The sequence below is a fragment of the Phascolarctos cinereus genome, unplaced genomic scaffold (assembly GCF_003287225.1).
Source record: "Phascolarctos cinereus isolate Bilbo 61053 unplaced genomic scaffold, phaCin_HiC Scaffold_4;HRSCAF=312, whole genome shotgun sequence".
Taxonomy (NCBI): Eukaryota; Metazoa; Chordata; class Mammalia; order Diprotodontia; family Phascolarctidae; genus Phascolarctos; species Phascolarctos cinereus.
In genome coordinates, this window is record NW_027555847.1 from 401,047,174 (window position 1) to 401,056,893 (window position 9,720).

Below are 9,720 nucleotides of genomic sequence, written 5' to 3' on the forward strand. Positions count from 1 at the left end.
TCATCTCTGTTGATGAACTGAATGTTTCCTACATAAAGAGTCCATTAGCATGAATGCAACTCAAATTTTTTTTTACAGTTTGGTCAGACACACACAATGTCTACATTTCCCATATCTGAAACTTTCTTTACTCACACAAGCAGCCTCTGTCGAAGTGATCTTCCTTAAGGAGAAATCAGACCATTTCACTCCCCTATTGCATAATTCCAGTGGTTTCCATTTGTCTATAGGATCAAATGTTTAGCTTTTAAACACTTTCATTATCTGGCCCCAATTTAAGATTCCATACTTATTTCTTAAATGTATACCTTGTGCCAGCACTGTAGCAATGACTGGAGAAAAAAAACAACAAACACAAAAAAGAGCAATTCCTGCCCTCGTGGAACTTACACTCTAATTCAGAGAGACGACGCATGTAGCGGAGTGACATTCCAGGGATTACACTTAAAAGTTTTAACCTAAAAAAATGTTCAAAACTCTTTTAACTCCTCTGTGCCTGGCAATCTCTGAGACTGTGTTTCAGAGTAGTTGTCATTCTTCATTGGAAGAGGAAGTTTCCTTACTGAGTGTTCCCTGCACCAATAAATTTGCAGGTCTGGTAAAAAAAAAAGTTATATAAACAACATCATAGATAAACATTCACAATATTGCTCTGCTTAGAGTAGTTGGAGTAGAAGGGATTGAATTAATATGTGACTGTATAGGGATAGGAAGAAACATAAAGAATTCAAATTCATAGTTTGGGGAAGATTTTTAGATGTGAATTTAAAAACAACCACGATAACAAAAACAACATAGTTCTGCATTAGAATGCCCATTTCTAAATTGATCAGTGAAACAATGTTTGACAGCCTAGATAAATTAGAATATGTGTCAACTTTACTTTACTGATTTTGGTTATATTACAATAAAATATTTTTGTAACCATAATATGTTATTTTCTCTCCTGAACACTGGATGTGAACTTGGAGCTACAGATAATAATGTAGACATTTTCCCCCCATGGGACAGTGAATAAATGTTATTAGAAATTAGAAATACCCCTACATTATCTTTTCAGCTCTTACATTTTATGCCTTTAAAGATTATATAGACAAAGACCAGCCCATGTCAAACTACTGAAATTAAACTTGTCATTGGGATTTTGCTTCCCTATTTTCTATTTGACACTTGCCTCTGCCCTCTTTTACCATTTCCCATTTCTCTAATCACCAGGCTCTCCCCAGATTACGCTTCTCTAATGGACTAACCCTAGCTATTCCATTTTAATCCTAAATAGTTCTCCCATCCCCCTCTACCAAAATTTACTTATCCTAGTCTGTTTTCTCAGAGCCTGGAATCTGTCAGAACTCCTTAAAGCACCCCCAGTGCTTAGAGAAAATGGTGTATGTGCATTAACAAGTTACAAGTTGACATTACTCTTGATGGATCAATTGAGATAGATCAGGTCAGTCTGTTACCAAAGTGCCAGTGTAATAAAATGAATAATATCTAGATCCTGAAATTATAAATAATGAGCATATCATCCTTACATCAGAAGAGAGAGAATTGTCAATTCAACTAAAAACAAGGGCTTGTTGTTTTCCTTTTCACACATGAGGTACCCATGAAGAACGCTATTTCCCCCTCTGTCCATCTTTTATCCAGTGCAGAGCTAGCTTCCCCCAAGAAAAATAGCAAATACCATCAAAAACAAAATTGCATCTTAACTTTTATTGTGTTGGTTGCCAAAGGCCACTAGATTTCTATTGTAGAAAAACAAGATGATAACAATGTTCTAGCAATTGGAGACCACATGACAAGGTTACTAATTTATATTTGAAGTCAGGAATGTACAGTTGTAGCTCTTTTGCTGATAATAGCTGTACTGATGCCATCCACCTTGGAGGCAAGTTGCCTTCTATCACAGTACTGTCTAATGCTAAACATCCAGAGCAAAGGTGGTATGCTCAGCCATAATTTAAAGGACTGTGACATGAAGAAAGGGGTTATGATGTTTAACTTACAGGGCATCCAAATGTCATAGACCCAAGCAGGTTCCTATTAGCAATAACTCAGGTCCACTGAAGGGATTTGACATTCAAAACTGATGAGCACTGATCCCTGGGGCCTGCTCCGACCCAGCCACACTCAGGCCATTGGTAACCTGAGTGACCCAGGAGTCAAACCATGATAACCCTCTTCAATTTAAAGAGCTGCTTCTTCCCGTCTGCCTGAGTTCGGACTCTGCACAATAAATTTCCCAAAGAGCATAAAGAGCCATCTAGTATATATCAAATCAATATCATTGTGGCTTGCAGCGATATCTGAGGCTACAGTTCACAAAATAAACTAGGCCAGGGGCTGGATTTCTGCCCTTGGCAATCAATCAGGCTCACTGGGTCATAGATTTTAGTGTAAATTAACACAGCAGAAACAATCATGCTCCCCAGATGATGATATAATACAGTATTTGCTTTTCATTTTTTTACTCCATTTCATTGCTTATGCTCAGAGGCTATGTTACACTAAACAGGAATAATAAAAAGCAATGATTAGGAAGGAGGTAGTAAGCATAAAGTAAAACAGTAATATCTTGACAAATGTATATAAAATCATGTTAAATTATGCAAACACTATCAGAGCATGAGGAAAGAATGCAATTTGCATTGGAAGGGGTTCAGGTATACATGCTTTTTTCATAAACTGACCTCATCATGTTAATAATCTAATTATTTCACATTGTCTTAGATTAGTAACCAAAATTGTTATGATCTTTCAAATTTGCTATGCAGCTTCAGATATTGTTCCTCTTTTCATCATGGCTTTCAATGCTATATGCATAATTATATCTTTATTTTTGTTTCTTTGTGATATTATGAGCAGACTTCACGGCATATCCCCAAATATTGCATTACCTCACTACCCCCAAACACGCACACATTCTCATCTAAGAACATAACGGAAACTCTTCAGACACAAGATCCCCAATAGTCCATTCATAGTCTCCTTGTTGCTATCTGGAAGAATAGAAATAAGAGTTTCTTACCATTAGAAGACTTGTCAATATTTACCCTAAGAATGATGCATAAGGTGTATTTTAAAATACAAATCCATATTGTAAAAACAGAATTCTTGAGAAAGGATTTGCAGGTGTTCTGGAGAATGTGAAAGCTGAGTTAAGCAAGAAGCAGAGAACTGTCACACAGAGTAAAACAGTGCCAGAACCTAAGAAATAGCATGCTATAATGGGAAAAGTTCTACCTTGGTAGTCAGAGGACCAAAGTTCAAAGGACAAGAGTTCACACTGCTTCTATAACTACCACTGTGACTCAAGGCAAGTAACTTTAACACTCTGCTTCTCAGTTTCCTTATCTATAAAATGAGGGCATTGAACTACATGACCTCTAAGGTCCCTTTCAGTTTTAAATCTATGATCCTGTGAATGAATACTCATCATGCTATGACCTATTCTCCTATTATCCTGGGCTACATAATATTTCCTTGCTCTAATGTACAAAACATCTAAGTGGTAGCCCCCGGATATAATATTTTTAAGTGGCTTTAAAACAGTTGAATTAGAAAAATTACTGTTTCTTTGAAAGATTGATAATATACAAAATATATGTAATACAGGAAATTATATCTGTATATATATACATATATATGTATACATACATATATGCAAAATAAACTTATAAAATATGTATATACACGTATACGCATATGTGTGCATAATATACATACATATATACATGCATAAATACATACAGAGAGAGCATGTGCGTACGTGCATATTGCCCCTTTGCTGTGCTGTATTACCCATTCTATCAATGTACCTATAAACAGAGTATTCTTTATTAGCAGATATGAACTAGTTTCCCGTGTTACCCTCTATGTATTTTTTAAATAAGAGAACTTCCTTAAGTTGTCTATATGTACATAAAAGGACTTGATTATCATTCTTTTCATGAAGAAATTATAGAATAGGCAAAGCCTATAAATAATGATCAATTAAACAGATGTTACATTGGAGTCTAGCTATGGTCTTTAGGCTTAGAATGCTGAATCTTTCCCTGCTAATGGGGAGGTGATCTGAAACCTGGTTACAGTCTCGGACCAAAAGTAGCCCTGCCATATTTCATCTTTAGTACTATGTGACAATTTGCCTGGAACTGCCATGAGCTAAGCCATATTTCTAAGGTGAGATGTCATTTAGCTGAAAACTTTTGAGAATGCCTTGAAGACTATGATACCAAAGATAAGAACTGAAGAGAAAGCCCAATGGCTACTATGCCAGATAGGAATGTCTCATTTAACAACTGTGTCCCAATCTGTCCAGAGCAGAGAATTGCTGCCTTCGACAGTTAGAAGGCTTTGTTAGCTATGTTGGACTGCATTCCAATCCTGATTAGCCACATTGCTTAGCCTGCCTCTAGGCCACAGGGACATCAGAAATTTCAGGTGCTGCACTGCAAGACACTGCTCTTCAACAATTCATGGTCTATTAATGGTAAAAAGACAAGTACTGAAAATTATGTGACTAATAGCCTAATCTCACCACATCAAAAATGAAAATTAATAAAATTTCCAAGGGTCATCATCATCTATTGGTAACTATTTCCTCTTAAACTTGATTTTATATAACAGGAATGTCTGTTGATAAGAACCCCCTGAAATTTAAAAGAGATGGCAAGCAAGGGTCACTTTTAAAGATGATGTATCATTAACAGCAACAACATCAGACAAGGAATACAATTTTAGAAGGAAAGCAATGACTCATTTTAGATACTAATTTTGCTACTTACCCATGTCACTTTTGTAGGGGGTAGCAGTGGAAAAGGAGGATGGGCTTAAAATTGAAATGATGTTTAGTCTAACAGTAATTAACTTGGAGTCAATCATTTCAATGTTCCATGGCTCAGTATCTTTCTGTCTCTTCAAGGACAAAATATGGATTATGCAAACAGGAACGACCAGATTTTTGGTTGAGTAGTTTGATCCCATATTGATGAATAGTGATCTACATATTTTCAAATATGTATCTTACTCTTTGGTGTAGAATGAGTCGCATTGCCTCAATGTCTTATTACTTCAAGTTGCCACGATAGCCATGATGGCCCAGTGGATAGAGCACTAGACTAGAAGTCAGAAAGACCTAAGTTGGAATCCTGCTTCAGGTGCTTATTAGCTGTGTGACTTTGGCCAAGTTACTTAACCTCTTTGTTCCTGTTTTTTCACCAGTAAAATGGGGGTAATAATAGCACAAACTTTGCAGAGGTGTTGTGAGAATCCAGTATGATAATATTTGTAAAGCCTTTTAAAAATCTTAAAGCACTATAAAAATGCTTTACATTATTATTCTTATTATAATTAATACAAGTGGCAATGCTTGTGACTACATAATAAGAATACAAGACTGAAACTGAAAAATTCAGTCAAAAACCAACTTATTGATTAACAGCACACTCAAAAATACATTTTTTAATTGTTAGTGGTGTGACTGAATAGAATATTTGTTTTACATTTGCATCATTGTAAACTCATTACGACCAATTGGGAGTATTTTTTATAGGACTGTTGATGAAGATAATTGTTTTTTTTTTCTTATGACTTCTATGATCATTCGTCTGTCTGTTTGGGTATTGAGTAGACACAGCAAACTGAAGACCAAAATCTCATGGAAAAGGGACCTTCATGTAGACCCATATCTATAACGTGACAGAATAATAATTCTGGCTACTAAACAGGATCTTAAGTTGTAGAAGCCTCCTTAAATGCTCCTAATTGTTGCCTCTTAAGTACAGTCCATCATATATTACATAACTCTAGTAATTCCATTTCAGTTTAATTCTGTGAATATTTATCTAGCAACCACTGATATAACTAGGAACTTGGCACTTGTGGGTTGGGTAGTAAAGTCAGAAGCTAGGTAAGCAAACATAAATCAAAAGGACAGAGTTGCTAGTGGGTAGAATATGATAGATCTAAAATACATTCAAACACTTTGTAATGATGAGACCTGCAAAACCGAATACAAGGTAAAAGATTAAAATGTCAAGCAAATAATCAGAAAATAAGTGGTCCTATGAAGGAAGTAGACAACATTGGATAAGGCAACCATGGAACATAGGTTTGGTAGCAGTGATAGGCAAAGGATGCAGATCCACAAGCACCTTCTTGCCTAGAAGCATTTATTCTTCAGGAGAGATACAACTGTGAATGATCTTGACCTGGAGACATGAAAGGAGCTAAAAGAAACTGACTTGGAAGTGAGAGTGTGGATGTGAGCAGACACTTCTCTGACAGGAGGCATTTCCCTGATTATATATGCCCTTAATTAATTAAGAACGTGCTGTGATGCTAAGCATGTTCCACTTCCTACCTTTGTAATCTATACAGCACTGTTTAAAGGAGACTTATGGTATATAATATTGATAATGATAGCATGCTTTTGTTCATATTAATAGGTAACCCATTATTTCTTTTAATACTACATATATCTGAACTATCAGCAAAGAATAGTTGGAGAAAAAGTGTCTATTTCTAGACATCTTCAATATGTAAATGTCTCAAGATTTTAAATGTTTGTAATGTCTCCACCAATATTTGTCTAATTTTAGAAGGATGTTGAAAATATTACAGGGTAAGCTTCTTGAGAACAGGTGTTATTTATTTATTTATTTATTTAGTCTTTGAATCCTCAGTCCCTAGCACAGTGCTTTGCACATAGTAGTAACTTATGTGCTGGATTGCACTTAATTGGACTGGATTGCATGAAAGAAGAATTATTTAATAAATAATGGGCTACATCTTACCAAATGAGTAATCATAGTGGAAAAACATTTTACAAAGACAGATATAATCATTCTGTTTCATTACTTTCATTTTTTTCCATGTGAAACAAAATGATAGAGGACTTTTCAGGACTGAAATGAAATATGGGTTTTCATTAATTACTAGTTTTAAAGAAAGAAAGAATATTATCAGTCTCATCTCTTATTTTAATGAGCTCAGTGATACTGAATCTACATTATACCATAACATTTTGATAAAATATGAAAAATTGAATAAATCCACCAAGTATGCTTGATGTCTTTACATCATCATTCATGAATTTGAATTATTTCCAACATAACTAATGTGTTGTTATCAAAGACAAGTTCAGAAAATAGTATTAAAAAATTAAAAGAACAGCTGAAAATAAATCTAATGTCCATAGATTGGTGAATAGCTGAGTATAGTGTGGTGTATGAATGTAATGTAATATTATTCCACTCTAAGAAAATACAGATATAAGAAATTCAGAGAAATATAATGATATTGATATTAATTGATGAAGGTTAAATAGACATAGGGAAACAGGATGAACAATTATAATAATGTAAAAATGAAAGAGTAATTTTAAAAGGCTGAATTTTAAGTCTTAACCCTGAAAGGAGATTGAAATAGCAACTCTCTTCCTTGCAGTGGCAAGAAGGAAAGATTATGAGTTAAGAAGGTTTTTGGAAGTTTCTAGAGGAAGCTAAACAGGATGGTGAGGAGTCTTGAGTTCATGTCTTATGAAGAATGAAGAAATTGGGTCTGCTTAGCTGGGAGAAAAAAAAATTAAGAGGACATGATAGTTGTCTTTAATATGTGTACATATTATGTGTACCATAAGGTTTGCATCTCCAGAGACTCAGTTACAGGCTTGTAGAAGAAAACTCCATCCAATCTTCTTGAACAAACTGGGCATTCATGTTTTTGCAGGCTTTCAGATGAATCAGGAAGTACTGAAAATGAGGCTGCTCTCTGTCTTCAAATATGTGACGGATGTGGAGACTACATTTTTTTTTCATTTGACCATAGAAGACAGAATCTTAGAACCAGGGGCAAAGGTAGAATTTTAAAAAGACAAAGTTGAGCTCCATGCCATGAAACCACCACAAAACAAACAAACAAACAAAACCCAACAGACTTCCTAAGAGCAATTTCCTGAGGTGGAATATCATAACTTGAGAAGTGGTAGGTTCCTCCTCTTTGGTGGGTTTCAGGCAGAGTCTGGATAACTACTAGTCAGGCATGTTATAATAGTTCTTTTCATATATAATTTGGACTGGATGGCAACTGAGGTCTCTTCCGATTCTCAAACTCTATGATTCACACACTATAAGAGATGGTCAATGTATCAAATGGTTTCAAATAATTATTTATTCTTATATCAAGGAAGGGCTTATTTGGTTATAATGATATGTAAATATATAAATAACCATAATATAAAAACAAAAGACATCAAAAGTTTTGTTGTTCTTTTTAAAGTAAGAAATAAAATGAGAGATCATTTGGTATGTATTATGTCACAGATCAAAATGTTCCCTATCATAAGAGATGATAGAATATTTCCTTGATTGATATTTTTTTTCTTCCATATGCCATAGTCCACAAATTCCTCACTAGAAAAAGTTGACTTATCAGTGCAATCAAATTAAGAAAGCAATCTCTTGAGACAAAGACAATATTGTGTTTTTTATCATAATGTTACCATAAGATCTCAAATTCCTACATTGTAATCAGATGCATTGAGGATAAATTATTCCTGTGGGTTTTATTCTGCCTACTTCATTCCAAATTCATGTCAAAGGTCACTTGAAGAAAGAAAGAAACATTCAGAGAAAGAAGCAGTTAAAAGCTTCTGAATCAATGGTCATGGACATGAAAGATGGACATAGAGATATGCATATCTCTCTATACAGATTTGCATATACACATACATATATATGTATGTGGATTGTATGGTGGTGGGAGAATAATGATTCTATAGAATCTATAACTATAACTAAGAGATGAGTTATATATGGTACTGGATTTGGAGTCTGAAATTCCTAAATTCAAATCCTGACCCATACATTTATTAGTTATATGAGTCTGGTCAAATCATTTATTCTCTTTCAGCCTCAGTTTCCTCATCTATAAAGTGGGGATAATAATAATACCTATAGAAAAGGGTTATATGGGGCAGCTAGGTGGCACAATGGATAGAGCACCGGCCCTGAAGTCAGGGGGACCTGAGCTCAAATCCAGCCTCAGACACATAACACTTACTACCTGTGTGACCCTCTGCAAATCACTTAACCCTGATTGCCTCACCAAAAAATCAAAAAAAGAGAAGAAAAAAGAAAAGGGTTGTAGTGAAGATAAACTAGATAATGTTGTTAGTTTTTTTTAAACACCTTGCAAAACTTAAAGGTCTTTATAAGTGTTAGTTATTTTTTCTTATTAATGTACATGGTGGCTGTTTTAGATATAAAGCTAGGAGAACCTATTCATTTTAAAGATGAGGAAACTGATGAAACAACATCACATAGTTTATAAGTGTATGAAACAAGATTGGAACTTGGGACCTGTGGTATTTAATTAAGCTCCTTTATGTTTAGTGCTCTTCTACTGCAGCAGGCTGCCACTGGAAGGACATGCAGACAATCACAGAAGAAAGGCCAGAGCACAGTTCTCAAGACACTCCATCCACTATTCTTTGTGTTACCTCATAACATCTTCTCTCTGATGGAGCAACAGACCAAACATTTCATGGTCAAGAGAGAAGTCCTGGAGAAGAAGGGTTAGAGCACAAGGACAAAAGCTTATGGTCTTTAAAATAATATTGTTGTTACTATTTGTGTCTAATGGTAGCCATTTCTAGGGGGTGGGGGGAGAGGGAAGAAAAAAAGGAAAAAAAAAAGGAAAAAAAAAGAAAAAAGTTAC